The 27,285-nt window shown below is 36.1% G+C and overlaps 1 protein-coding gene across 18 annotated transcripts in view; it reads right to left on the reverse strand.

Annotated features, from left to right (window-relative positions):
* Window positions 1-27,285, reverse strand: part of ZPLD1 (zona pellucida like domain containing 1) — a 324,181-nt gene that overhangs the window by 117,416 nt on the left and 179,480 nt on the right. Inside the window, exon 1 of one of the 18 annotated variants that reach the window (XM_068545567.1) lies at window positions 106-126. The exons of the other annotated variants lie outside the window; for them this stretch is intronic. The gene's annotated coding sequence lies outside the window, so the exon portion shown is untranslated. Of the gene's footprint in view, window positions 1-105; window positions 127-27,285 lie in introns of those variants that run through there. 18 annotated transcript variants of the gene reach the window in all.

Genomic DNA, 27,285 nt, shown 5'->3' on the forward strand with positions numbered 1-27,285 from the left:
CATACAACCAGAGATTATTTTTTGAAACTCATCTTATTACCAGAAATAATTAATAAAACAGTATACAATAAAGGATCTTAGAAAAGCCATGAAAGCTGTGCTCACCCATCTAGATATGAACTCTGCATTTCAGTATGCTTCTCAGTACACATCTCAGAGAAGTCTTGTTGATGAGATCTGTAAGGAAAACAGCCTCTTAACTGATTCATCTCTCAAACCAGCCCCAATTCTTCTGTTAGAAATTAGAGCCAACAGAAAGCTATATAAGTTATTGACAAGGAGCGTCGTCAACCCACTAATCCAGACAGTGTTTAGTAATTCTTTAGTACAGATTAAGACAACAGAAATTGGAAAGACAAGAAAAAGAATGAAAGACACATTAAAAAAAAAAAAAGCAACTGAAAGTTTTTTAGATTATTCATTCATTTGTAACATGAATATTGAGTGTCTCTTTTGTACTAGGCACCAGAGATACTATGGAGAGAGAAAAAAGGCATGGCCCCTGCTTTGGTGGGGCTTACCATTTATGCCAGAGAAATATTCTTTAATTTCACTTAATTGCCTTTGAAATTAGGAATACAGAAGAAAATATAATGAAGGCAAAATTTCACTCCTCTTTCTTCCCCTTTCTTGCTAGTCATCTGAATCCAGTGGGAGTGACTTCTGTCAGTTACTTAACTTCTATGTGCCCGTGTCCTTACAATAAAATGGAAGAAATAACTGCACCTACATTAAAAGGTTATTCTGAAGAGTAAATGAGTTAGTCAATACAAAACACAATGTAGAACTATGTGTGGCATATAGGAGGACTTAATAAATGTTAGCAACTTTTTGTTATATTTATTATGATTTTTTTTAAAATTTCTCTGACATATCCGGAAGTGGTTAAGGCAAAAGTCACAAGAGATAGTAACTACCTCCATGTTACAAAGCCCTGGAAAATAAAGAGTTAGCTCATTTACAGAAACCCCACATCAGGGGTCTTCGCGTTTGCAGGATAAGTTTTACCCACCAAAGAACTGGGAAAATCTGTTCTGGATAACTGGTGGCACAGAACAGCCAAGGTTTATTTGCATAGGAGGCTGAGAAACACTTGCAGGGGAAAAAAGTAACTCATCATTAGAAATGAGAATGCTGCACCCACAAATTTGGTGTAAAGCTACTGCGCCAGAATAAGGATGGTGAGGTGACGGTGAGCACTGCAAATATCTCATTCAAATTGCTCCTCAGTCCAGTCCCTGGACTCTTGCTCCAGTCTTACAATGGGATACACTAACAGAGGGAGTAAAACATAAACTTTCTTTCCCCCAGTTGGATCTCTATGAGAAAGTTCAAGGTGTCAGCAATATCAGTGTCAGCAGATTCCTCTAAGATGGGCACTATGGACAGTAGAGGGGCCCTTTGCAGACTTGACTGGTCCAAATGCTGCTTTTGGTTCTACAGCCCACAGGAGCTCCTCCACATCAAAACAATGCTGAGGAGAGCACCCACAGCAAGTACCCCCAGGGTGACCAAGAGCCCTGGTTCCCAGAGGTCATATCAAACATCCTCTTTGGGAAGCCCAATGCATTTGGGTCTAGACTTTCTGCAAAATAGGCATAGTTTATCCACAGAAATGCCAATTTGTATCTGTTACTTTGATGCTGTTGTTACCCTCAATTTGTGTGGTTTAGGATATTCTAATTCTACTGTTCTTTAAAAAGCACTTTAGAATTTTTTTAATAGGTAAACATTTAAATATATGTTATTAAAGTGTTTTGATTCCTACCTAGAGTTTGGAAGCAGCAATATTTTTCTCATTTATTTTCAGTAGAGAATAAACCTTACTTCCTTTCCTGGGAAGTAAAAAAATCCTTTGTGTCATTTTTTGCAGAAAATAAACTTTACTGTCATGAAGCAATTCCCCACCCTGCATCATTTTTGGTACATTGATAGTACTTTTAACTTGGGCTGTGGTTTACTAACTATAAGCACAAAAGATGTTGCTTTCTAATATTTGTCTCCAGGGTAAAATAAATTAATCCAGGAGATAGACTCCATCCTTGAGCAAGAGATGGCTACTTCTAGACTGGGGGAAATTTGAAAGTTAAAATTAGACACACTCAGCTCAGTGTCTAGCTTTTGGTCTCCTGCTAAAAAGAGTGATTTTTAAGTAAGTGTTTTTAACAAACACATTAAAACATGGTTCCAAGTGAGTGCTCTCCTTCAAAAAAGTTCTTATATTTGAGAACTAACCACTTATTCCAATAAACATTGTTGTTACTCAAACCTTTATTAGAATTCATTTTGGTAATTTTTAGTGCTAGTTTACAAACTATACAAAGCACCAGACTCATCAATATAAATTATATGGTCCATCCTGATCTTCAGTTTAAATATCAGATTTAGTTCAAATCCTTTCTGACCTCTTCAGAAGCATGGAACCCACCTGAGTAAGAATAACCTTCACTAAAGGTTTTCAGGAGAAAATTCCCTGAAAGACATAACTAATGAGACTTGCAGCAATGTGTTGAGTAATAATGAAATAGTTATAAATATTTGTAATCTCTTGATAAGTTTTAAGAAGCAATATTCTCATTTGTACAAGCTTAAAAATATGCATTACAGGATACATATAATTTACAAATTTCCATAAATAAAACATGAGTCTTGGCAAGGCCAAAACAAAAATTTGTATTTTGGAGTTGGTCATTTTGAAAACTGTGGCCAAACAATTTTAAAAATTGGCAACTACTTTATACAAGCCCTTTGTAAAATCTTTTTCTGTGATTAACTTTTGCAGTTGGGTGTTTTCTGGTAAAAAGAAAAAGTCAAACCAGTGACATACCACTAGCTCTACCCTCCTGTCCACAGCCCTCCTTGACTTCAGGTTTAGTATATTGGATCTTGTTACTGGGTTGTCTATGCATGGTGATCTGTGTACAGTCGACCCTTTATATCCATGGATTCTGCATCTGTGGATTCAACTAACCTTGACTTTAAAATGTTTGAAAAAAATTCAGAAATTTCGAAAAAGCAAAACTTGAATTTGCTGCACACCAGCAACTATTTACACAGCATTTACATTGTATTAGGTATTGTAAGTAATCTAGAGATGATTTAAAGTATACGGAGGGTGTGCCAAAGTTATATGCAAATATGCACCATTTGATATAAGGAACTTGAGCATCTGCAGAATTTGGTAATGGAGGGAGCCTCTGGAACCAATCCTCTGTGGTTACCAAGGGACAAATGTATAGAGAGAATTGTTATTTCCTAGGTAGCTTGAGTTAGTTTTTAAGTTTAAATGTTCTGTTTTACTTCTAAAAGTCCTGATACAAATAGACCCAAGTAGGCTAAAAATCAAACTGACTATGGAAGTTATATTTTATCAGTGTATTAGATGAACTTTTCAATCACTCTTAATGGGAAAGTGATTCCCTCAACAATGTGTGTACCGACCTGTGTCAGTCAGGAAATTCAGAAAGCCATATTTCTGATAAAAGGCATGTTTTCTTAGAGAGGGGTCCATTCACAAAGAACCTGAATAGACGTTTTTCCAAAAAAGACATACGGATGGCCAACAGGTACATGAAAAGATGCTCAACATCACTAATCATCAGGGAAATGCAAATCAAAACCACAATGAGCTATCAGGTCACACCTGATAGGATGGTCATTATTTAAAAAAAAAAAGAAAAAAAGAACAAGAGATGACAAGTACTAGCAAGGATATGGAGAAAAGGGAACACTTATGCACTATTTGTGGGAGTATAAATTGGTGCAGCCACTAGAGAAAACAGTATGGAGGTTCCTCAAAAAATAAAAAATAGAACTACCATATGATCCAGCAATTTCACTTCTGAGTATTTACTCAAAGAAAACAAAAACAGTAATTTGAAAAGATATCTTTACCCCAATGTCCATTGTAGCATTATTTATGATAGCCAAGGCATGGAAATAACCTAAATGTCCACCAGTGGATGAATGGATAAAGAAAAGAAATTATGATATATAGACATGTCACACACACACACATACACACACACTGGAATATTATTCAGCCATTTTTAAAAAGACGGAAATCCTGCCATTTGCAACAGCATGGATGAGCTTATAGGGCATTATGCTAAGTAAAATGTCAGACAAAGAAAGATAAATACTATATGGTCTCACCTACATGTGGAATATAAAAAACAGCAAACTCACAGAAACAGAGTAGATTGGTGGTTGCCAGGGTCAGGAGAATGGGGGAAATGGATGAAGGTGTTCAAAGTGTAAAAACTTCCAGTTATAAGATGAATAAGTTCTGATGATATAATTTAAAGCTTGGTGACTATAGTTAACAATACGTATTGCATATTTGAAAGTTGCTAAGAGATTAGATCTTAAAAGTTCTCATCACACAAAAAAAGTAACTATGTGAGGTGATGGATGTGTTAACTAACCTTATTGTGGTAATCAGATTGCAAAATGCATGTATATCAAATCATCATGTTGTATACCTTAAACTTACACAATGTTATATGTCAATTATATCTCAATAAAGCTGAAGAAAAGATAAAAAGAAAGGGGCTCATTCATCTATAATAAGGGAGAAATAATAACTTGGGCTTCTGCCACAGTCTTTGGATCAGACCGTCTGATCCAGAGGTCTGATGTATAATAGCTTTATTACAAACAGCAAACTCACCACCGTTTGCCCATGAAAGTCAGTGGATTCTGGCTGCACACATGAAAGCAGAGGATGGGCAATCTACTATTGACATATAGAAGATGTATGTGAATGCAGCCCCCTGATGAGCAAGAAGAAAGCAGGAGCTGGAAGACTACCAAAAGCAAACAGCTTTCCTTCTCTCTGCAGGCATATATGCAAAATAAATCATTCCTGAGATGGTGATTAATGTTTTATATTCTTCTACTTCCCCTTCCAAAAGAATTAAATTAACATACATCTAGTTATTTATGAGACTGAGTTCTTACTACCTTCTCAAATGCTAGTTTGCTATTTATGAATACGGTTAGCTGCTGTGCTTTTTACATCTCTTTGATGGCCTTGATAATGGTGAAGACATAAGACGTTTTGTGTTTTCTCCATTTAGTGGGCTTTATTTATCTTAGACGTCCCTGAGATTGGGGGGGGGGGGCAGTAATCCGCCAAACAGACCCATTCCTGTGCTCCCCACTCTTTTCCTCCCAATGGCTGGTAGGGGTGTAGTCCCTACTGCTTTTAATAGAGCAGTCCCATGTGACTGTGCGGTTCGTCAGCTGACATATTGATCTGGAGTGAAACTTACGAGATCTAGAGTAGAATGTTGTTAGCTATTCTGTCTCATATCTTTATGTAGCTTTATACACTGTCATTTTACCTACTTGATATTGGTATTGAATCATAATCACTTCCAGATTGGACCCTGTTACATATTTCTAACATAAAATGGTGATATGTAGATGTCCTCAATAACTTAGTAAGTTATCACCAAGCCTTATTCCTTGGCTCTGTGTTTTGAGCGTTTGAGGTAATGATGTAAATGATGTTTAAAACAAAAACAAAAACAAAAACCATGAGAATCAGGCAAAGTCCCAGTTCCCCTCCTTATTATCTGAGTGATCTGGTCAAGATTTTTAATCTCTCTAAATCTCAGTTTCCTCATCTGTAAAATAATTAATTATCTGCCTCATAGTGTGGTTGTGTGGATGAATCAAGTTCACACAGTTAAAACACCTAACACATAATAAACACTTAACAAATGGTAGCCACCGTTAAATATTTTTAATTTCACAACTACTGATATATCAATAAATTGACAAATTCTATACAACTAATCTTACAATTTACTAAGATATTGATAAATTAGTAAGCTCTATAACTTTAATTCATTATATTATAAATTATATATGAATTCATTATATACTTAGTCAACAGTAACCTAACTCAGACAAAAAATAATCAAATTGCTTTTTTCTTAAATGGCTTTTAGAAGATTGCTGGCAATAGGCATAATGTAGCAGAGAATAGAAATAGTTAAGAATAGAAAGTAACCCAGAGATATCTCTTGGTGTTATCAACACATGAATCCCACAAATGCTCAGTTTTATAAAAACCAACCATGACTTAGAATCCATTTTGGTGGCAATACATATACAGCAATTGTAAACAGGAGGTAAAACTTCTAATTCCAGAACATGAGTTTGCTTCTGTATTGTCTTAAGATATACTTTTATATTTTCAGGTACCAGATTTCAATGATATTAGGTTTTACAGGCTTTCTTATTTTTAATCTTTCTCTAATACTGAGATTTTTATATAATATTATAAATAAATATTATATATATAATTATGATAATCTGATTAATCAGAACATATTGAAGACTTTGTAAATCTAATAAATGCATCCTAGGTAATTTTCATTAATGTATTTTTCAAAATTATGAAAAATAATAATCCTTGTACAAATAAATGAAGCAGTTGGTATGCTGATATTTCAATTTCCTCTGTTAGCATATTTTCATGGTTTTCTGAGAAGGAAGATGCAAACTGCTTTATCCTTCTGGAAAAGGTTTCTTTTATTGGGATATTTTTCCTCCAATTTACACAGCAACTTAGGCAGCTAAAAATATAAGACCACAGACTTGAATTTAAAGAATGACAGCTTAGTAACAAGACAGACTGAAATGATTCTCTGGAAGATGGATAGTTCTCCTGGTTTGAATGAAGGATAAAGATTCTTCTAAATCAAATTCCATTCCAGGAAGAGGACAAGGTCTTGCTCACCTAGCAAGTGTACATCTTTGACTTTGGTGAAGAACAGTAGACACTGATACTCAGACACTAGACATTATCGGAGATGGGGGACTCAGGGAAATCATAGTTGCATGGATTAAGAAGAGGGTGAGATAAGAGAGGCAGGGAAGAGCAAAGTGGGCATTCAATGATTCTGTTCTTTGAAGAGTTTCATAAAAAGTTTGTCTCTATCTCAGGAATACATTTAAACTGCTATGAAACATGATCTGTGATCAATGTTTCAACGTATAAACTAAGATATATGTTCTCATATCTAGGGTCTAATCGGCATGGAATAATTTTGCACTCACAGTAAGACAAGCGATGTGCCCTGACACAAAATCCACAGATCTGGGCAAGCATGGACAAAAGCTTTAAGGATGGCAGGATCTGGGAAGGCAGGGCCTGGTGGCCAAGGGATCATGCAATCTCAAGCACAATCAGGGTAATTAATAAGTACTCAATTTCCAAGGAGTATGAAATGTGCCAACAGGTGGGTGAAAACCAGCAATAAGAGAATCCAGGGATAGTGATATTCTAAAACCCAGATTGGCAGTAGGCATCAGGGAGGGCTGCTGGATGTTAGGAGCTGGCCTCCATACCCAGGAAGGAAGCAAGGCTTCCAGGCTTTAAAAGGCGTTTGGGAAAGATGCAGGATTTTAGTATAAAATGTGAAAGGGTGATCAACACAGAAGCCCAAAACTGTAAATTGAGGCCTCTAGAGTGATCCTGGATTCAGGAAATCAAGTGCAACAAACCTATTTATTCTCTGCAGAGGGAACTGTGATGTAAGAGCCATGAGAGAGCCCTAGTAATCAGAGAAAGAACAGATGTTCCAGATGAATTTGGCAGCAAGAATGTCTCAGTGACTGGATCCTCAGTCAGTGCAGTAAAAAGGGTGGTTCAATGCAAAGACCCAGCCAAACTGAAATCGATAGATTGGAACTCTTTAAATTCTTTCCTAATTACAACATGTTTTTATCAAGGAACCAGAATATGGCCTATCTGGGAAGGTAAGCATGGTATCTAGGGGTTGAGCAATCTGAGGCAAAAGGGGTAAATAATAATCTGAAATGCCAAAGTCCTGTAAGTGACGGGATCAGTAAGCTCACCTGTGAAGAAACTGCAGCAGTCAGAGGCAGGGAGATTGAGATGTGAGCCAATGTAGATGGTGTGACAATGACATAGAGACACTGTGTGCAGACACACTGAGGAATATTTTACATCAGCTAAGAATACTGGATGCAGCAGTGTCTTTGTGTTCAGTTGGGAAGAGAAAACACAAAGGATGCTGAGTCTCTGAAAGAAACACAGAGCTTCAGAACTTCGATTGTTCTTAAAATAAGTCAGAGCAGACCTCTGAGATGAATATGTAGATATAGCATGAATACATTCCCAGAAGTTTGTTTCAGAGCTGTGACATGCAGATATTGTCCTTTCCCTTCTAAGAGCATCTTAGCTAACCCTCCAAAGACTGCTTCTTAGTACACTCAGCCTATCACCTCCCCATCTTACAGAAAACTTGGAGCTTTACCACATTCTCAAGGTCTCCTTCATATGACACCTGTGTGTGTGTGTGTAAAGCTGGAGAGAAAGAAAAAGTCTGGGTGAATTGAAGACTGCCACTGTACGTAGCATTTTATCTTCCATAATTTTTGTCAATTCATTAATCCTGTTTACAGAACCAAGCTTGTGTATTGATAGTTTTATGTCAATATTAACAATCAGAGCAACAAAACCATGTTTGAGGGGGGAAATGAAATCAAAGTGGGCACCAGCACAGAAGCTGTTGGGAAGGAAGAGAACTTCATTGTATTTCAATGGAGTACTTAGCTTATTTTCCACTTCTAATTGAAGCACTGAGAAAGAAGGGCAATTTTTTTCCAAATTGCTGAGCCTTCATAACCAATAGGCCATGTTAATCACCACTTGAGAAGATAGAAAAGCATTCAAAATTCAATGCTTTTTTTTCTAACTTAAATGTGTCTCTTTGTCCAATGGTATCTTTATTTTTATCTACACTGATATTTATCTTTGATATATTATGTCCTCCCTTAAAAATACAAATATTATGAGTTACATCATTATCATTGTGTTATTGACCATCAAGAGTTTATTCAAGTTCATCTGCTTATAGAGGACATTTTTTCTTTAGAATATACAGTCTGTCACCAAAAAGTGTTAAAAAATAAGATTTGGACAAATGTAACAAAGGGGGTAACAAGTAAAGTTTAGAAAAAGAAGAGTTTATTTATTTTAAGGTGAAATGTTAAGGGAGATGAGAAAAACAGTGAATGAAGTGATGATATACCAGAAGGTTCTATAGTCCTTCAATTTAAAATAAACAAATATACATTTAGTCATAGCGTAATCTGGAGTGAGAAGAGGATATTAGGAGAGAAACTGAAGCTAATACTATGCACTCCTTTTAAAGAAATTGGATGAAGTTTGAAATGATTACTAAAATATACCCAGTCTACATAACAGATACTACATAGCAGATACCAGATCAGGATCCCTATATTTCCTGGGATTGGAGGCAAAGCCTTCAATAACACCTTCAGAGAGAAAAATCAAAATGAAAATATACCAGAAAAGGTATATAAGAACTTAATTCACACTAATGTGTAAAGACAAGAAATGAATAAGCAGAGATTAAAGGAATGAATAATTAGGGCAGAAGCCCTATGAAGAGTAGGAGAAGGAGGATTTCTGCATCAAGGCAAATCTCACCTACTTTATTATCTTGTCCTGGGCTGGCCCAGATGACCTGGAACTCAGGGGTCTTAATTAGGAGCAATTTTCAATAAATGTGGACACATTTGGCAATAACTGGATTACCTAAATGCAAACAAGTCATGTTATTTCTGCCCACATGTTTATTATTCATTGTCACTTATCCAGGAACAAGGATAAAATACATTTCTGACATGAAAATGCATTTTGTTTACTTTACTTTTGAGTCAATACCTCTCACTGTAAAGTTCCTAATAGGATAGCTTGAGTAATCACTGGGCTGGAATTTATAGCCATGCAGAACTTGAATGTGCAGCAATCACATTTTTAATATGCAATTTTAATGTCAAGAGAATTTTATGATGGTTTCTCAAAGCAATGTACGTTAGAATTGCCTCATGGGCACAAGGGTAAATTAGATTAAACAAACAAACAAACAAAAAAACCAGTGGAGAAATAGAATGCAAGTAAATATGGAAAATATGACTTGTGAAAGTATTGATCTTTTTTTTTTTCCAAGATGCCTGGCAACAGTTTTTCTTGTTGGAATAATTGGCCAAGGAATTTGTAAGATGATAGATTTTATTTTAAGCCAACAAGTGCTTAGAACTATATGAAATTTCATAATAGTTCCCTTTTTGTTGGTATACACAAGCAACAGAATCAATATTGGCCTTTATTTCTTTAGCTTATCCTGAGGAATTCTTTCACTCGAGTCTTTTTGCTGCAGAAGGATTGGACAGAATCAGCTAGCAGTGGGTCACAGATTCCACTCAATCATTTTATCAATGGGTATTGACTGGGATGATGCCTAGATTGCTGTATCCTTTCCTTTGACAGGTTACATCATGACAAGCATGTGTGAGATTCAGATCATTCTGATTTCTGGCTACAAGTACAGTGATCTAGCCTAGCTGTATAAAGACTCAATTCTAGCAGACAATCTCTTAGGAGGTGCTAAGGATTCGAGCTCTCTGCTATGTGTGAGTTCTACATATCCTGAGGACATTAGGAGACTCTTGTTACTCAAGTTTATTGATTCTGTTTTTTTTAATGTAAGATATGCCTCTTTATTGGAAAGGAGAAATTTATTTAGTCCACCAAAGAGGAATGAAATAAAGAGTGGTCCACTGATGATATATAAGTCCCCATTCAGATGAAATGCTCCACTGATCTGAGGAGCTCGGAGGCAATATGGTTGGTTAGTGTATGAAAAGGGACAATCATATTAGCAGTGTCAACTCAGGTCAAGTCTTCTGACATAAAGAGTATTTGAAAAAACAATAGCTTTATTTATGAAACTAGAAAATTTACTTTCCGTTTTTAAACCCCAGCTTCCTTATCTGGAAAATGCAAGTAATGATAGGGCTGTGAGGCTTAGAAAAATTCTGATCAATGGTACTTACATATATGAGAATCAACACAAATGCAACACAGATAGTGACAAAAAGGAAAAAAATTAGGTAAAATGTTACAAGGCAATAAAAAATATGAATCCAAAGACTTAATAATAGCATTAAAATATAGAACTAGTGGTTAAAGAGAATTGAAAAAGTCTGAAAATACATATTTTCATGTTAGAATGAAATTTTCTTTATTTCTGACCTCAAGCCCAGGCTCATAAATATACATTAGGCACATGGTACTAGAAAACTAAGTAGCATAAACTCATGTGGCAGAGCCAAGGACAAAATCAGGATAATGTATCACTCGTCTGTTTCCCCAAATACAAGAACAGAGGCCAATTAATCAAACGCTCAACAAATATTTAATACTCACTGTGTGTTCAGCAGTGTAAATTAGCAGATCACTACCTGCTCTAATTTTAACTCATATTCTACTGGGAGACAAATAAGATGATTTTTGCTATTGACTTTGGATAAATTTATATAGTTATACCTACAGGAAGAATAAAATCAGAAATTCTATTCTTCAGCCCACATCTGATGTGATTTAACATATGTGCTGTCTCTTTCATTTGGAATCCCAGTGTTATACAGTGTGTCTTAATACCATATGGTGTGTGAAAAGAATGCATCTATGTTTTAGTAATCTATTCAATAAAGAAAAGTCCATTTATGGCTCAAAGACAAATCTAACACTGGACTGCAGTGTGTTGGTTTTTAGCTTTGCTATGACAATTACTCTTAATTAGGAAAAGGAAAGAAAAATTCAAAAACTTCTCTTGCTGAATTATAAATAAGAATAATTCATTTTCAATTATGTTCTTTTTGAATATAGTGGTTTATAGAAAGAACAAGAAGTATCCACTTGGCTTACATTAGTTATTGGTAAAATTAAATATATCCATTTTAAAGTAGATTTTCCCATGATATTCATCAGGAACAATGCCAAGTCTTCCTGCTAAGTGGTCACCAAGATTGTAAGACTGAAAAAGAAGAAAAATTATCTGCAGCATGAAATAATCGTTCTTAAAATGCAAAAGTTGAAACTAATTTCTTAGAATGTTATGAAGACACAGCAAAATTGGAGAATATAGCACTGTGTTAAACAAAAGCAAAAATTAACAGTTGTTAGTTGTTTGAATGAACGTGTCCAGTGGGATATTCTTAATGGAGAGAAAGGAAGGCAGTTTAGAAGAAGAAAAAAATGTCTCCTTTGCAGATTTGAGCATGCTTCAGTCAACTAAGGAGGAGAGAAGAATTTCAAAAGTGACCATATGATGAATGTTTAAATTTAATGTCTCACCCTTCCTTGAGCTTCTTATTTACCTACACTTAAACCAGCCTTCTCCAATCGGAATAAAGCTACATATTGAGGGATTTACAGAAAATATAAACACAAAACACGTTTTTCTTTAGAAATATTTGGGGAAACCTAAGGACAAAATAGGATTTTGATCATTATAAACAGAACCCAGCTTAAGTTAAACTTCAAACCAGGCAAAATCTAGAGAAATACAATAAAGTAGAAAAATAAACCAGATATCCAACTTGGCCCTTACTACGTACAAGTCTTTATTCAAATCTTACCTTCACTAGAGGACAATGGTGACCACCAACTTAATACTATATCTTGTCCCCTCCTTGGTATCTCAGTCACTTTATCCTAATGTTCTCTATATTCTTTCTTCTATAGCATTTGTGAATTGAGACCATCTGCATCCAAAGAGCTTACCCATGAGGACTGAGACCGGAGGTCCCAATACGAACATTACAGAGGACATTTTTGCCCCAAAAGATAGATTGTAATCCAATAATTAACTTTGCTCTTTGCTTCAGGAACTGAATACTGATAAAGTCAGACAATTTACTCATATTGAAAATTATCTCTCCTATCAGGCAATAGATTGTTCACACTTATCAAACAAAGGTTTACTTTCCAAGAATCTCTCCACCAATCCTATTATATTACAAACTCTGGAGTCCCTCCCATCAAGCCTCTTAGATAGCCTCATCCACCAGAGGGCAGACAGCAGAAACAAGAAGAACTACAATCCTGCAGCCTGTGAAACAAAAACCACATTCACAGAAAGATAGACAAGATGAAAAGGCAGAGGGCTATGTACCAGATGAAGGAACAAGATAAAACCCAAGAAAAACAACTAAATGAAGTGGAGAAAGGAAACCTTCCAGAAAAAGAATTCAGAATAATGATAGTGAAGATGATCCAGGAACTCGGAAAAAGAATGGAGGCAAAGATCGAGAAGATGCAAGAAATGTGTAACAAAGACCTAGAAGAATTAAAGAACAAACAAACAGAGATGAACAAAACAATAAGTGAAATGAAAACTACACTACAAGGAATCAATAACAGAATAACGGAGACAGAAGAACGGATAAGTGACCTGGAAGACACAATGGTGGAATTCACTGCTGTGGAACAGAATAAAGAAAAAACAATGAAAAGAAAGGAAGACAGCCTAAGAGACCTCTGGGACAACATTAAATGCAACAACATTCACATTATAGGGGTCCCAAAAGGAGGAGAGAGGGAGAAAGGACCAGAGAAAATATTTGAAGAGACTATAGTCGAAAACTTCCCTAACATGGGGAAGGAAATAGCCACCTAAGTCCAGGAAGTGCAGCGAGTCCCATACAGGATAAACCCAAGGAGAAACACGCCGAGACACATAGTAATCAAATTGACAAAAATTAAAGACAAAGAAAAATTCTTGAAAGCAGCAAGGGAAAACGAAAAATAACATACAAAGGAACTCCTATGAGGTTAACAGCTGATTTCTCAGCAGAAACTCTACAAGCCAGAAGGGAGTGGCATGATATACTTAAAGTGATGAAAGGGAAGAACCTACAACCAAGATTACTCTACCTGGCAAGGATCTCATTCAGATTCTATGGAGAAATGAAAAGCTTTACAGACAAACAAAGGCTAAGAGAATTCAGCACCACCAAACCAGCTCTACAACAAATGCTAAAGGAACTTCTCTAAGTGGGAAACACAAGAGAAGAAAAGGATATACAAAAACAAACCCAAAACAATTAAGAAAATGGTCATAGGAACATACATATCAATAATAACCTTAAACGTGAATGGAATAAATGCTCCAACCAAAAGACACAGGCTTGATGAATGGATACAAAAACAAGATCCATCTATATGCCGTCTACAAGAGACCCACGTCAGACCTAGGGACACATACAGACTGAAAGTGAGGGGATAGAAAAAGATACTCCATGCAAATGGAAATCAAAAGAAAGCTGGAGTAGCTATACTCATCTCAGATAAAATAGACTTTAAAATAAAGAATGTTACAAGAGACAAGGAAGGACACTACATAATTATCAAGGGATCAATCCAAGAAGAAGATATAACAATTATAAATATATATGCACCCAACATAGGAGCACCTCAGTACATAAGGCAACTGCTAACAGCTATAAAAGAGGAAATCGACAGTAACACAATAATAGTGGGGGACTTTAACACCTCACTTACACCAATGGACAGATCATCCAAAATAAAAATAAATAATGAAACAGAAGCTTTAAATGACACAATAGACCAGTTAGATTTAATCGATATTTATAGGATATTCCATCCAAAAACAGCAGATTACACTTTCTTCTCAAGTGCGCACAGAACATTCTCCAGGATAGATCACATCTTGGGTCACAAATCAAGCCTCAGTAAATTTAAGAAAATTGAAATCATATCAAGCATCTTTTCTGACCACAACGCTCTGAGATTAGAAATGAATTACAGGGAAAAAAACATAAAAAACACAAACACATGGAGGCTAAACAATACGTTACTAAACAAACAAGAGATCACTGAAGAAATCTAAGACGAAATCATAAAATACCTAGAGACAAATGACAATGAAAACACGATGATCCAAAACCTATGGGATCCAGCAAAAGCAGTTCTAAGAGGGAAGTTTAGAGCTATAGAAGCCTACCTCAAGAAACAAGAAAAATCTCAAATAAACAATCTAACCTTACACCTAAAGGAACTAGAGAAAGAAGAACAAACAAAACCCAAAGTTAGCAGAAGGAAAGAAATAATAAAGATCAGAGCAGAAATAAATGAAACAGAAACAAAGAAAACAATAGCAAAGATCAATAAAGCTAAAAGCTGGTTCTTTGAGAAGATAAAGAAAATTGATAAACCATTAGCCAGACTCATCAAGAAAAAGAGGGAGAGGACTCACATCAATACAATTAGAAATGAAAAAGGAGAAGTTACAACAGACACCACAGAAATACAAAGCATCCTAATAGACTACTACAAGCAACTCTATGCCAATAAAATGGACAACCTGGAAGAAATGGACAAATTCGTAGACAGGTATAACCTTCCAACACTGAACCAGGAAGAAATAGAAAATATGAACAGACCAATCACAAGGAATGGAATTGAAACTGTGATTATAAATCTTCCAAGAAACAAAAGTCCAGGACCAGATGGCTTCACAGGTGAATTCTATCAGACATTTAGAGAAGAGCTAACACCCATCCTTCTCAAACTCTTCCAAAAAATTGCAAAGGAAGGAACACTCCCAAACTCATTGTATGAGGCCACCATCACCCTGATACCAAAACCAGACAAAGAGAGTACAAAAAAAGAAAGTTACAGACCAATATCACTGATGAATATAGATGCAAAAATCCTCAACAAAATACTAGCAAACAGAATCCAACAACACATTAAAAGGATCATACACCATTATCAAGTGTGATTTATCCCAGGGATGCAAGCGTTCTTCAATATATGCAAATCAATCAATGTGATACACCATATTAACAAATTCAAGAAGAAAAGCCATATGATCATCTCAATAGATGCAGAAAAAGCTTTTGACAAAATTCAACACCCATTTATGATACAAACTCTCCAGAAATTGGGCATAGAGGGAACCTACCTCGACATAATAAAGGCCATATACGACAAACCCACAGCAAACATCATTCTCAATGGTGGAAAACTGAAAGCATTTCCTCTAAGATCAGGAACAAGAAAAGGTTGTCCACTCTCACCACTATTATTCAACATAGTTTTGGAAGTCCTAGCCACGGCAATCAGAGAAGAAAAAGAAATAAAAGGATTACAAATTGGAAAAGAAGAAGTAAAACCGTCACTGTTTGCAGATGACATGATACTATACATAGAGAATCCTAAAGATGCCACCAGAAAACTACTAGAGCTAATCAATGAATTTGGTAAAGCAGCAGGATACAAAATTAATGTACAGAAATCTCTTGCATTCCTATACACTAATGATGAAAAATCAGAAAGAGAAATTATGAAAACACTCCCATTTACCACTGCAACAAAAAGAATAAAATATCTAGGAATAAACCTACCTAAGGAGACAAAAGATCTGTATGCAGAAAATTATAAGACACTGATGAAAGAAATTAAAGATGATACAAACAGATGGAGAGATATACCATGTTCTTGGATTGGAAGAATCAACATTGTGAAAATGACTCTGCTACCCAAAGCAATCTACAGATTCAATGCAAACCCTATCAAATTACCAATGGCATTTTTTATGGAACTAGAACAAATCATCTCAAAATTTGTATGGAGACACAAAAGACCCCGAATAGCCAAAGCAGTCTTGAGGGGAAAAAACGGAGCTGGAGGAATCAGACTCCCTGACTTCAGACTATACTACAAAGCTACAGTAATTAAGACAATATGGTACTGGCACAAAAACAGAACCATAGATCAATGGAACAAGATAGAAAGCCCAGAGATAAACCCATGCACCTATGGTCAACTAATCTATGACAAAAGAGGCAATGATATACAGTGGAGAAAAGACAGTCTCTTCAATAAGTGGTGCTGGGAAAACTGGAGAGCTACATGTAAAAGAATGAAATTAGGACACTCCCTAACACCATACACAAAAATAAACTCAAAATGGATTTGAGACCTAAATGTAAGACCAGACACTATAAATCTCTTAGAGGAAAACATAGGAAGAAAACTCTTTGACAAAAATCACAGCAAGATCTTTTTTGATCCACCTCCTAGAGTAATGGAAATAAAAACAAAGATGAACAAATGGGACCTAATGAAACTTAAAAGCTTTTGCACAGCAAAGGAAACTATAAACAAGACGAAAAGACAACCCTCAGAATGGGAGAAAATATTCGCAAACGAATCAATGGACAAAGTATTAATCTCCAAAATATATAAACAGCTCATGCAGCTCAATATTAAAGAAACAAACAACCAAATCCAAAAATGGGCACAAGACCTAAATAGACATTTCTCCAAAGAAGACATACAGATGGACAAGAAGCACATGAAAAGATGCTCAACATCACTAATTATTAGAGAAATGCAAATCAAAACTACAATGAGGTATCACCTCACACCAGTTAGCATGGGCATCGTCAGAAAGTCTACAAACAGCAAATGCTGGAGAGGGTGTGGAGAAAAGGGAACCCTCTTGCACTGTTGGTGGGAATGTAAATTGATACAGCCCCTATGGAGAACAGTATGGAGGTTCCTTAGAAAACTAAAAATAGAATTACCATATGATCTAGCAATCCCACTACTGGGCTTACACCCAGAGAAAACCATAATTCAAAAAGACACATGCACCCCAATGTTCATTGCAGCTCTATTTACAATAACCAGGACACGGAAGCAATCTAAATGCCCATCGACAGCCAAATGGATAATGAAGATGTGGTACATATATACAATGGAATATTGCTTAGCCATAAAAAGGAATGAAATTGAGTCATTTGTTGAGACTTGGATGGATCTAGAGATTGTCATACAGAGTGAAGTAAGTCAGAAAGAGAAAAACAAATATCGTAGAATAACGCATGTATGTGGAACCTAGAAAAATGGTTCAGATGAACTGGTTTGCAGGGCAGAAGTTGAGACACAGAGGTAGAGACAAACATATGGACACGAAGCGGGGAAAGTGGTGGGGGGGTGGTCGTGGTGGATGAATTGGGAAATTGGGATTGACATATATACACTAATATGTATAAAATGGATAACTAATAAGATCCTGCTGTATAAAAATATAAATAAAATAAAGTTCAAAAAACAATTCCCAGTAGCACTTTTTATAGAAATAGAAAAACAATTCTAAAATTCATATGGAAGCGCAAAGAGTACTGAGTAGCTAAAACAATCTTGAGAAAGAACAAAGTTGGAGTCATCATGCTTCCTGATTTCAAAATATATTACAAAGCTACAGTAATTAAAAGAACACCATGCTGTCAAAAAGACATACTGTATGGAACAGAATAGAGAGCATAGAAATAAACCCATGCTTATACAGTCAGCTGATTTTCAATAAGGGTGCCAAAAATACACAATAGGGAAAAGATAGTCTCTTCAACAAATGGTGTTAGGAAAACTGGATATTCACATGCAGAAAATGAAATTAAACCCTTATCTAGTTAGAATATATATATATATATATATATATATATATATATATATATATATATATATATAAAGGCCAATTAAAGCTAAAAAAAAAAAAAAAAACCTACACCATACACGAAAATCAACTCAAGATGGATTAAATTTCAGTAAGACTTGAAATTGTAAAACTTCTAGAAGAAAATGTGAGAAGCTTCATAACATTGGTCTTGGCAATGATTTCATGGATGTGACACCAAAAGCTCAGGCACCAAGGGAAAAAACAGACAAGTGGAATTAAAAAGCTTCTGTAGGGCAATAACAACAACAAAGAACAATCAACAGAGTGAAAAGGTAATTTATGGAATGGGAGAAGATATTTTCATATCATATATCTGATGAGGGATTAATTTCTAAACTATATAAAGAACTCCTACTACTCAATAGTAAAACAAACAAAAAATAAAAAATGAATAACCTTCTAAATGGACAAAGGACTTGAATAGACATTTCTCCAAAGAAGATAAAACAGTATACGAAAAAATGTTCAATGTCACTAATCACCAGGGAAATAGAAATTAAAACCACAATGAGATACCACCTCATACCTCTCAGGATGGCTATTATCAAAAATACAACAAGTGTTGGCAAGGATGTAGAGAAAATGGTGCTTGCATGCTATTAGTCAGAATTAAAAAATGGTACAGCCATTATGACAAACAGTATGGAGGCTTCTCCAAAGATTATAAATAGAATTATCATATGATCCAGCAATCCCACTTCTGGGTATTTATCCAAGATAATTGAAATCAGGATCTCAAAGAGATATTAACACCCCTATGTTCATTACAGCACTATTCATAATAGTCAATATGTGTAAATAACCTAAATGTCCATCAACAGATGAATGAATAAAGAAAATTTGGTATATGAATACAATGGAAAATTATTCAGCCTTAACAAAGAAGGAAGTTCTGCAATATGCAACAACATGGATGAAACTTGAGGATGTTATGCTAAGTGAAGTAAGACAGTAAACGGAAGTGCAAATACTGTATGATTCCACTTGGAGTTATATAAAACAGTCATATTCATAGAAACAAAGTAGAACAGTGGTTACCAGGATCTGGGGGGAGGGAGAAATAGGGAGTTGCCATTCAATAGGTATAAAGTTTCAGTCATGCAGGATGAATAAGTTCTAGAAATCTTCTGTACAACATTGTGTCTATACTTAACAATATTGTACACTTAAAATTTTGTTAAGAGGGTGTTTTTCAAGTTTGTGTTCTTACTACAATAAAATTAAGTTAAATAAACTTAATTTAACTTAATTAAAAAAAAAAAAAAGCATGAATGGATCACCCACCTATGGCACTGTGCTTCAGAGAGATGTCAAAAATACATAGGTGATATTGCCCTTGCCCTGTAAAACTTACCATCTATTTATAATAGTAACTTGGACAGTGCTTAAACGGCACCAGGTATTATTCTAAATATATCAACTCATTTAAAACTCACAACAACTCTATAAAGAGGGTGATATTAAAAACATTTATTAACAAGTAAAACATCATGTCCTGTGAGGACAGATGCTGGGCATAGTGCTAGGGCAGGATCCTGGAGACCCCCCAACAGAGCAAACAAGCCCTTGCAGAACCACCGGGAAGAGCAAAGTTGCACTGAGGCAGTGGGGAGAAAGGGAGGCCTTCAGGGGCTTGAGGCTGCAGCTAATTCCAGTCAGTGTGGAAGCATTTCAGTGGTTTAACAAATGTTACACAGGTAGATATCAGCTGAATATCAGCCCTTGAAATTGGCAATATTATCATCCCCATTTCATAGATGAAGGAATGAGGCCCCAGAGACTTGTCCAAAGTCACAGAGCCAATGAGCAGAGGAGGTAACATTTGAACTTAGGCAGTCTAACACCAGATCATGTTCTCCTGACTGCTATGCTTTACTGCCTAATATTTACAAAGAAAATAAATAGCTTTAAAAACAGTGAATGTTTATCCAGCAACTAATGAATTCCAGGCACTGTGGAAGGCAAGATGTAGAGGGATTCAAACATAAATTAAGTAAAATTTCAGAAAAGGTAATGGCTCCAGCAAGAAGTGCTAAAACTCAGGAAAGACTGTAACTAAGAGATGGAGATTTTTCTTCAATAACCTGAAGGTGAAAATGTACTGTTTGCACATATTATCTGAATAATTGCTCCAATTTTCCATTATGTTGTATCAGAAGACAGTAGTTTGGAAACAGGAACTTGTAAAGTTTCCAGGAACATCCCCAGGGATGCAGCAGCAGTAGTTCCAACTGCACCTTGGCCAATTCTCTTTTCATTTTGGAAGTAGATGATTTGCCATGATTGGCGGCAATTGCTAATGACAACAGGGGAAAACTGAATCGGTCATGCTAGGAACTCTGCTAAATCCACAGTGGAGGAAAGCAGATAAAACACTTTTCCCTCATTTTCTCCAGTCCCTAATCTTTCCCACCGTGGCACTCTTCCTGGTGCTGTCTCCAACCACCTGGCACTGGTCCACCGCAGAGCATGTCCCAGGATTTGTGTTCAAGGCTCTTGTAAACAATGTTCACTAAAATGGATCAGTACCACCATCTCAAAATAAAATGTGGCCATTGCTTTCCATTGCTAGATTAACCTTTTGTTATAGTGAAAATGGCAATTTGGGTTTACCATATCTCCCTTCAAACAATTTTAAGGTGATGACAGACTCAAGGTGCTAATGACACTGACTTTCTTCCAATTAAAAGAGATTAAAGACTACATACGTGATTTCTTTTAGTAGTCCCATGACATCTTCAGTAGAATATCATTATAGCCAAAAGTTATAAAAGTTTACATTAATATTTGTGTTTCTCAAATAGTAAATGACACAAAAATCAGATGAATGATAACTTCAATACCATGAGCAATTTGATCAACAAGTGGTAAACTGGAAAACAATACCAACTGGAACTGAGAAACTAAATCCCATAACGCTTGCTTTCATTTCAAAAGTTCTCCAGGTGGCTGCGAGCCAATTTGCCACATGAAAAAACCCTGACACTTACTGGAAAACAGACTCCAACTATTAAAAAAAAGGGACACTCAGTAGAGAATAGACAATGTTGTGCTAAAAGGCTATGTTATTTTGCCAGAAAAGAATTCAATCTGTGCGTGAAATACCTCTTCCCATGTCTTTTGATCTGATGTAGCACTTGTCCAAATGGATGGGCTCCCTAAAGGGAAAACCCATTTCAAACACTGAGGAGCTCGAACAAATGCGAAGCACTCAACCTCAGGCTTAAATATCCCAAATGGTCTCTTGCTGGTAACATGAGAACAAAATCAGTGTTTCAGTCAGAAAACAGCTTTCTTGGCTTTTCTATTCTGTTCTATTTGTGCATTGATATGAAGATCAGAGTCATCGACTTGAATGTGATTTAGAATCTCGATGCAAACAATGAGACAGTAAACACTTTCTGGCCCTCTAAAATATGTATTCAGACTCTTCTCTTTTCAGGGTATAATCACAAATCCATCAGTATTCGAGGGATTTTCGCACACAGGCTGCCTCTGTCAAAATTTTAGCAAGTTAATGTATTCGAGTATAGCTTGGTTGTGCAAATTATTGCCCTAAAAGGATGATGTAACTTGGCATTTTGACATATGCTGTTTTATATGGAGCACAATATCTTTTTTTTTAAAGCCTTTAGGTTTCAACTTAGTGGCTTGAAGATTTGGAAAATTAAATTAAACTTTAAAAAAGAAAAGAAAAGACAAGCATGGAAATGGTGGCCTAAAGTCACAAAGAAAGAAAGGCAAAGACCAAAATCACCATCATACTACTATGACCATGCAAGAGGAGCGAAGACTTTAATCCTGAGGAGCAAAAACTTTGGACTTGACTTCTTATCTCTTCAAACTGACAAATAATGTTGCTAGCATTTATTCATTTCCTGAGACTAAACAACATGCATTGCTTTCTTTCATCACTTTGCCAATTTTCTTCAAAGAAAATTACTACTTCAAACTCTTCATAAATCCTGTAACCTCCATAAGCTTAGTTTCCTATGGGTAAAATGGGAATAACAATGCCTAGTTTGTGGGGACAGTATGAGGGTTAGAAATAATACATGAAAATCACTTAATAGTGCCTGGAACATAATGGAAGCTGCCACAATTATTATTACTCAAAAGCTATATCTGGACATGTAAATTGGAATAAAACACTGAGGCAGTTTTCATACTAATTCAGACATAAGAACACATTTTCTTGCAGATTCAAGGTAATTGAGGTAAATGTTCAAACATTTATTTGACTTATCAAGATATACAAACTGTTTCAGCTTTCCACTTTCCATGTCCAGATATGGCTTTTGTGCATACCCTCAGAGTAATCCACAGATTTTGGAAACTTCACCTTTTACTGAAAGCCCTCAGCATTAGGTTTAACCAACTTTTTTATATAGCTGCCAATAGACTGCAGGACAAACTCCATTCATTAGTAGGGTTGCTGTCTCAGATACCAAAAACCAAAGAAAGATAATCTAATATATAGTTCCAATAACTCTCCCTCATGTAATTTAAATCTGTAAATTTGAAATTGGCCTGAATGGGGAGTGACAAAACAATGGGGCATTTTCAGAAAAGATATCTTTGTTTTGAGTCACTATTAGTTTCTAGGGCATCCTAAAAATTTTTTTTTCCAGGGAGAAAAATAAAATTTGTAAGAAAGAAATTAAAGGCAAAAATGACTTTGCCTTTCTAAAATTAAAAAAAAATCCTCTGTTTTTTTCCTCTTAGAACACTTTTAACAGTTGTTCAGGGAAAAGGGAAATGTAGTAAAAGCTCTTCTTTAAAAAAAATGGGGGATTTTGAAAAGAAAATATAATTGCCTTTTATGTGTAGGTACTCATCAAGTTAAGTTGTTTAAAAGCTATAATATACCTTGTATATATGAAAAATTATTGATTAAAATTTGATATCTGAAAATTACCAACACTATATTTACATCCTAAAAATAATATCAGAGCAGCAGCATGATGTTAGGGAATTTGTGCTGAACCAAAATCAGACTGTTTGGACATCAATTCCTAACAGGGCACTAAGCAATTCTGAGGGTCTCATTACTCTCATCTATAAAATGAGAGGATCAGACTAAACTGGACTCTCCTTATCTCTTCCAGCTTTAACATTCTCTGAATTCTTTACCATGTAATTTATTTTGGGTCCAGGCCAAATAATCATAATACAAATTTAATTTTAGAAAAACAATTATTTTCATTACTAGATTGGGTTATGTTGGGACTCCTGGATTATGTCACCAGACACAAAGTAAGTGAGGGGGAAGCTCAGCTCCACAAACACTGGGTTCAAGGATAGAGGGAAATAGAAAAGCTCTGAGAGAAAAAGGAGATCAATAGGAAAGGACAGTATGGTTGGGGCAGGTCATATAGGAACCACCAAACAGAGTATATTATTGTCCAGAGGCAAGTCAGCTAGAAAGGACATGTAAGAGGGAAATACATATTTTTTTGCACGATAAATCATATTAGTCTTGCAAAGAGATTTTATTTGGTAGATATTGGGGAAATCTCTTAGAAACCACTAAGTCAGAATTTAGGTAACAAGAGAACAGATTCGACTTTTACTAAATATTGAGTTAGTCTGAGAACCAGCAAACAAAGACTGAGTAGCCCAAACATGTCTGTTAAATGAGTGATCTAATCAACCTGGAAAGAATATTAGAGTTGCAGTCTGTTAAGAGACCAGTTATTGGGACTTCCCTGGAAGTCCAGTAATTAACACTTCGTCTTCCAATGCAGGGGATGGGGGTTTGATCCCTGGTGGGGGAGCTAGGATCCCACATGCCTCACTGCCAAAAAACCAGAACATGAAGCAGAAGCAATATTGTAACAAATTCAATAAAGACTTTAGAAATGGTCCACAACAAAAAAATCAATTAAAAAAAAGGAAAAAAAAAGAGACCAGTTACTAAAGAAATCAATTCAGATTAATTCAAACGGTAAAATAGTACAGCTATAATTTACCATGTAATCTACTTCAAATCTTAACACTCAAGATCCTCATTCATTGTACTACATTTCCCATGCAACTTACCTTGTATTTTTACATCTGAGATTCCCATTTGAACTAGCTGATTGTCAGATTCAAGAGAAGTAAAAGAAACAAGACAGAGTTTCAAGAGAAGAAATACATCCCAGTTACCCTGATGCCCTGAGTAATGATAATGAAATGGAATCAGAAGCATAAATGTCTGCTTGGAGGTTATAGAGATGTAGTCGTGAAAGTGAATTTAGTGAGCACCTAATCCATCACGTTTATTTTACATACAAACCCAAGTATCCAACTCCATGCTCTCAAAGATCATCTTTCTCTTACATATTTTGGCCTTGACTATTAAGTTACTATAGCCATCCATTCATTAATTTTCACCACTGGTCATGGAAGTACCAAAAGATACCTAAAAGAATCCAGAATCTCATGGGCTCCACTCTTCCTTACCACAATTGTATAGTAGCAACCTGTTTCCTCTTTATAACCAGGATCAGTCACCCTAGTCAGGAGAGTGTCTCCTTTATTTGCATGTTTGTCTAGTGGCCTAAGGTGGTTAAAGGCACCAAATGGCAATCTCAGCTTCCAGTTAAATTGAAACCTTTTTTAGTTTCCTAGTGGGATCATTCCTTTCTTGGGAAATAAGATTTCTTTCATACCAGCAGAACCAAAAGATGCAGGAGGAGGAAGTATAAATTTTATGGGAGGATCATTTGGGGTAAAAGTGAATAAACCCCCTCTACTGAAATCCTCAAATCCATAAGGATTGTCCCCCAGGCAGCTTTGTAACTATGTACTAGGCCATTCCACTGTTCTATTGGACCCACCTGTATTTGGGGGCGAAGAGATACATGATAAAAACCAGTACCCCACCACCATGAGTTTAAAAGCTCATTGTCTCTATTCTTTTATTGTACAATAGCTTTGCTAGTCAAAAGTAAGATTATGTGAGATACCTTGAGGTGTTTAGTTAGTCCTGGATGATAGTACTGGAAGAAGCACTGAGGGCAAGAAAGACTGTGTTTTTTTTTTCATGAGGACAAATTTCTGCTCCCTCCAGGATGGAAGAGACCCACTGTGATTAATATGCCACCTGGTGGCTGACTAGTCTCCCCAAGCAATGGTACATTATCAGGGGCTAAAAAATGGACCCTGCTATTGGCAGGCTAGCTACTCAGTAGCGATGATTGCCAGTTCAGTCTTGGTAAAAGTAAGCCCGTAATTTTGAGCCCATGAATAATAACTTCCATCCTTGCAGCCACAGTCACTTTGTTCATTAACCCACTGAGCAAGCACAGCCTAGCTAGAAAAAAAGACTGACATCCATGGATAGATCATCTTGATAACCAAAAGCCTCACCTGCAGGGTTTCCCATTGGCAAGCACTCACATGTGATATAAATATTCTCTAAGTCTCTGTATTATTCTGGATTCTCTGGAGAAGCAGAACCAATAGAAACAGAATCAACAGAACCGATAGATGATAGATAGATAGATAGATAGATAGATAGATAGATAGATAGATAGATAGGGATTTATTACAAGGAATTGGCTCACAAGATTATGGAAGCTAAGTCCCACTATCTGACGTTTGCAAGCTGGACACCCAGGAAAGTTGATGGTATAGTCCTAGGGCCTGAGAACTAGGAGAGCCAATGGCATAAGTCATAGTCCAAGTGCAGGAGATCAATGTCTCCACTGGAAAACATTCATGCAGAGAGAGAAATTTCTCCCTTACTTCAATTTTTGTTCTACTCAGGCCTCCAATGGATTGGATGAGGCCCACTCAAATTAGGGAGAACAATCTACTTATCTCAGTCTACCAATTCAAATGTTAATCTCTTCCAGAAACACTGTCCCAGCCACACGCAGAATGACCCAATGAATTTGACACATAAAATTAACTATAACATTTAACAAAAACAGTCCCATTTCAAGAGTCCTATTCACATATTCTTTCCCCAGACCTTTTTGTCAGTAATTCTCCAATCTTGTGATTTCTAAGTTCCTGACCATCTAACCAAACTCTTAACTAACTGCCCTGTGATCATGCTAGGTATATACCTTTGGCTATCCATCTTTTTAGGCAGGTAATGCAAAGTGTTCTAATTTCTGCCCATAGTGCTCAGGAGATATTAGTGCTAAAATAGTTGACTCTTAAGTTGCGTCAGCTTATTATCAGACAGAGCTGTAAACAAGGTCAAATATTCTTCTTTCTTTCTCTGTCAGCTAATCATAGGAAATGTCCCATAGGGCCACAGGTATGCACTGAGGGACAGGCAACAACGCAGCAAGAGTAGGAGCTTAAGCATCTGAGCCACCTGCTCCTGCCACTTACATATGCTTTCAGGACATGCCTGAACCTGATGATCTCATATACACACTTCTATATAATGACGCAGATCTGTTGCCCAAGCCAGATTCATGACTTTGGTAGTCACATGATACACAGTGAGCAGTTTTTGTCCCATAGTCTTTCTCAAAAGAAAGCATGAACGTTTTTCTCAAAGCCTCAGTTAATCCTTTGCATTCAGCTGCCCAAAGAGCAACAAGAATATGGAAGATCACATGGGACATTTTAGGGCCACGGAGGTGGCATATAAGACTATTCCCATAGTTCACTGGCCAAAACTCACTTTCAAGGTCCTATCAAAACGTCAGAGTGTCCAATAAATGTCCAAACTACCAGAGTGCCCTTTCTCTCCAGTCCCCCTCCCCCCACCACACACACACGCAAACACAATTCTTCCAAATACAACCTATCAGTGGTTCTCAAAATGTGATCTCAAAAGAATCACCCGGAAACTAACTCCTATGTCACATACTGGAATTAGGAAATCTGAATCTCTAGGAATGAGGCTAAGCAATGTGTGTTTTAATAAGTC

Source organism: Eschrichtius robustus, chromosome 6 (genome assembly GCF_028021215.1).
Source record: "Eschrichtius robustus isolate mEscRob2 chromosome 6, mEscRob2.pri, whole genome shotgun sequence".
Lineage (NCBI taxonomy): Eukaryota > Metazoa > Chordata > Mammalia > Artiodactyla > Eschrichtiidae > Eschrichtius > Eschrichtius robustus.